Here is a 4,535-nt window from a genome sequence, read left to right as displayed (position 1 = left end):
GCCCCCGAGGCTACAGCCAAGAACTTGTGCTTGGTTGTAGGCTCAACATTTTAGTCCACCTTGTCGCTATATTGTCATTATTTCCCGATATGATCTTCTTTTTATCTCTCGGGTGCGCGAACAGCGCTCCCGATGGGAGTAGCCCCCGAGGCTACAGCCAAGGACTTGTGCTTGGTTGTAGGCTCCCCCAATTTCTATATTGCCATACTCGAAATTTTACTTTTGTCGAAGTAGCCCCCGAGCATTTGGGCAAAAACTTGTATTTGACCAAAGGCTCCCGAAGTATTCAAATAACTTCTCCTGTCGCCAATCTTCTTTTATTTTTCTTGTCGGCACGCTTCCCTTATTCAAATTCACTTCATCCCTGTTAATAATCGGGATTTTTCTGCCTTGTGGGTTCATTATTTCCACCATGTTGAAACGTCGTGCAAGTGGGGGACACACGTCCTCCGCTTTTCCTGGCGCACGTACGGTAACGCCTATCTCAGTAAAAATACCTTTTTACCCTTTTATCTAGAAGATCTTTTTGCACCACACGATTTCTCTATCCAACGGTGCTTTGCTTCGCCTGATCCCTATATAAACCTTTCTTCAACCTCCGTTCAGTCCATTGCTTGCGCCGCCCATCTGTTCCTCTTTACAAAAACTTCCCCTGCGCCCAATTCTCTTTGGTTGCTTTCCCAGTGCCATTGATGCCACCGCGCACGCGACTTACTCGCCACAGTACTCCAGACTCCAAGATGGCCGCTGAAGACCTTGAGTGGGAGAGATCTAAAATCTCCAACCAAGACGTCAACCTGCTGAAGAGGCTAGGCCTGATGAAGAAAGAGGACGCCATCCGCTTTCCCAGCGAAGAAAGCTACCCAAACCCTCCAATGGAGTACCGGGTTAGTTTCGTTGATCACCTTATCCGCGGCCTTTCTACCCCAATTCACGATTTCCTCCGCGGCCTTCTTTTTATTTATGGGATTCAGCTGCACCAGTTGACCCCCAATTCCATCCTTCATGTCTCTATTTTTATCACTCTTTGCGAGTGCTTCCTTGGAGTCCCTCCTAACTGGGCTCTGTGGAAGCGCATTTTCTGCCTCTGCCGCAATGGCTCTCACAACGCCTCCTATAACATAGGCGGCGTTGTTATCTGTGTTCGATCTGATATTGATTACTTCGACGTCAAATTTCCTGATTCTGTCCAAGGGTGGCGCAAAAGGTAGCTCTACATACACGAAGAAGGTGCCAATTCAGTTGAGCACAACATAGCCCCTTTTGACGGGAGTGCGAAAATTCAGCGCCGCCGCTCCTGGGATGCTGAAGCTTCCGAAGAAGATAAAACGTCGACAGAAGCACTTATGTCTCGTATTCATCAGCTTCAAAATACTCGAGGCAAAGAACTGTCTGGTGTTCAAATCACCGCGTACTTCCTTAGGATTAGAGTGCAGCCTCTTCAGGCCCGCAAAAATCCCCTTTGGACGTATTCTGGTGAAAACGATGCCAATAGAATCTCCAGTGATCTTTCTGCAAAGGACTTGGAGAAGTTGATTCGAAGAGTTTCCCGCTTGGCTAAGAAGGATCCTATTCCCTCCTCTTGTCGCGTGGAACCATACAGCTCCTCCAATCCTCTCCCCGAGGTATTTTGTCTTCTCGAGTTTCTGTCTTGTTCCGAACTTTCCCTGCATCTCATTGTATTGATATCTCTCTAATTTTTCTTTTGTCGCTATTTTCTTGCAGAACCATCCTACTATGGCTTCCCTTCCTCCTCTTCCTGAGGATGGAGAAGTCGAAGAACAGGCTATCATTGCCGAAGACACCCAAGGTTCTTCTATTCCTGAAAGTGAAGTCGCAGGTTCTCACAAATCTGCGGCTTCCCATGAAAAAGAAGTTGAATCTGAAACCAGCGAATCGACGCAATCCCTTCCTCCTGCTGTTTCCCCAAGGAACAAAAGGAAAAGGAATAATGCCGAGGATTCTGGCACTTCTAAGGCTGAAAAAGTTGTTCCTTCTCATCCGAAGGCAGCTTATGATCCTTATATTGAATCCTTCGTCAGCTCGTAAGTCACCTTTATTTCTCCCTTTTTCTGTACTCGAGGAGTTTATCTTGTCTTGCTTTTTATGCTGCCGATTTTTGATCAACAGTGATGACGAAGAAGAAGTACCAACTGTTGACGTGGCTCCTCGGACAAGCACGTCACATACTGTACTTGCTTCAGACACGCTAGTTGAAGGAGAAGAATCCTCGCCTCCTCAACAAAACGTCGTCACCACAACTCCGCCAGCAAGCCCCCTTGCTCCTTCACCAAAAAGGACAAGGATTGAAAAAATTGTTGAACCTGTTCCTCAATTGGGCAGCTCGTCGACTCTGCTCTTAGATGATGTAAGTTTGTCGATATCTTTATTTCCTCTTTTTTGCTTTTACACGCCTTCACTATCTTTTTCATGTCGATCTTTCTCTTGCTGTGTTCTTCTTTAACAGCCTATGATCAAAGAGCTTCTCCGCATCGGATCCCAATTTATTGGGTATCGTGAGTATGCTAGCAGAGCCGAAGGTAATCAACTTTTATACTTGCCGTTTTTTCTTGACTTTTTGCTCCTGTTGCTTGTCGCGATTTTTGATCTTTCTTCTTTCTTTTTATATCTCGACAGAGAAACTTGCAGAGGCCAACAAACGTGCCGACGCACTTGCTCAAAAACTTGAGCAGAGTGAGGCGGCTCGCAAGAAAGCCGAACTTGTTGCTAGCGAAGCCAAAGTCGAGGCTGATGAAGCCAAAGCAAAAGCTGCTAGTGTCGAGGAACTGCAGAAAAGACTTGAGGATGCTACATCTGCCTTAAACGAGCACAAAGCTGCACAAGCTTCTCGTGAACAGGGGATCCTCAAGCGCCTGAAATCACAAAGTCGACGCACTCACAGTAATATTATTGATCCCTTCTATTTTTATGAGAACCGCTGTTTCTTGTTGCTGACCAACGTTTTGTTTCCTTGGCAGACCAAACAAACCAAGATTTTGATCTGGAGAATCCTGTCGATGACCCTCTCCTTGACGCACTTTCCTATCTGGAGCTTCATGGGTCCGAAATTCGTGAAGGCGTGGCAAATGCTAATGCATGTTTGTCGGCGCTGTTCCCCTACTTCTTCCCGAAGAAAGAGGAGCCCCCGACTTTCCTTACCCTTGCCAAGATGTTCAATTCACCAGAAGACCTTGGACTGAAGATGCGCCAAGAAAATATGAAGATTCTTTGTCGAAGGTACCGTTGTTGCTCTGGTTGTCGACAACAGACTGTTGATTGGACAAAAGTTGGCGACACCGATCAGATAGAGCAATCAAGGTGGAGGTCCCTGATTAAGGCAGCCAAGCCCAATACGAAGAAAATCTTGGCTTATCTCGGGATCAAACCAGCTTCGACTCCTAGCTCATCAAGGCCGGAGGTCTAGTTGCATGCCTCTTTATTTTTCTTGCTCTGTTTCTTTTGCTCTTGTCGCCAAAGTAGTTATTTGGCGACACGTACTTCGTTAGCTCCATTGTAAGGCCTTTGTAATTATTCCGGAAGATTAATGAAGACTCTATTTTTTGCTTGTTGATTGATGTTGTCTTGTTTTATTATATTTCAGTTGGTATTTGATAACTATACTCCATCTTCCGCTCCTTCCAATGTTTCGCCTTCTTCCTCTTGCTTGAAGAGAATTCTTGCTGATGCCACACCTGTCGAAGATTCTTTGCCACGAGAATTGGATGAACTTCGGCAGCAACTTCAATATGCAAAGAAGCAAACTCTTGTGATGATGGAAAAATCTCGTAAGTCATCTGAAGCCGAAAAAGTTGCACTTCAGCAAGCTCGCGAGGCCGTGGCTGCTAAGGAAATTGCTGCTTCCGAGGCTGAAAAGGCAACTACTCGAGAAAATTTCATGCTCGAGTTAATGAATGAAGCCAGTGCGGATATGTCGGGTATGCTTGTTTCATCCTCCGATATCTTTCGTCTTCATGCTATGTCTCTTAAAATTTTCTACTCCGTTGTTTCTAATAGGTTCCTTTGCTGATGCTGCTGCCGAGGAAGAGAGGGTAAATACTAGGACGAACCTCCTTGTTAACCTTTCCCTTGACCATGGTTCTTTGTTTTGGGCTACCCCGGAGAGGACCCGCCAGATTGTCAGATTTCAGGATCGCACCTCTCAATCTCGCGACTTCCTTGACTTCTGTACCAAGACCCTGTCTATGGTTTATAACTCCATGTTTCCCCGGAACGTTCAACCAAAAACTCTTCCCGAGTTAATGGAGAAATTTAAGGATGCCCATAGGATCCATGACTTTGTCAGAGCTCAACTGGTAGCTGGCGCCAGATTTGCCCTTATCATGCTTCAGATTTGCCACTCGAAACTTGACCTGACTCAAGTTGTTGCGAAAGTTCATGAGAAAGTAAGGCGCCGAAGAATTGGTGTTGACCGAATTAATACGAAGGTTTCGCCTATAGCCGAAGAAATGATTGAAGACCTTCTTCGGATGGATCCCGACTTTTTTGCAGATGGTCATTATGCTGATTTTCTTGGT

General features: G+C 45.8%; 1 long non-coding RNA gene across 1 annotated transcript; it reads left to right on the top strand.

Moving 5' to 3' along the window:
* The first annotated feature begins 2,146 nt into the window (after positions 1 to 2,146).
* LOC139831626 (uncharacterized) lies at positions 2,147 to 2,727 on the top strand. The gene is made up of 3 exons (XR_011746126.1): positions 2,147 to 2,368; positions 2,468 to 2,540; positions 2,638 to 2,727. It is a non-coding gene; the product is annotated as an uncharacterized lncRNA (long non-coding RNA).
* The last annotated feature ends 1,808 nt before the right edge of the window (positions 2,728 to 4,535 follow it).

The sequence above is a fragment of the Lolium perenne genome, chromosome 5 (assembly GCF_019359855.2).
Source record: "Lolium perenne isolate Kyuss_39 chromosome 5, Kyuss_2.0, whole genome shotgun sequence".
Lineage (NCBI taxonomy): Eukaryota > Viridiplantae > Streptophyta > Magnoliopsida > Poales > Poaceae > Lolium > Lolium perenne.
This window is presented reverse-complemented; position numbering and strand designations above follow the sequence as displayed.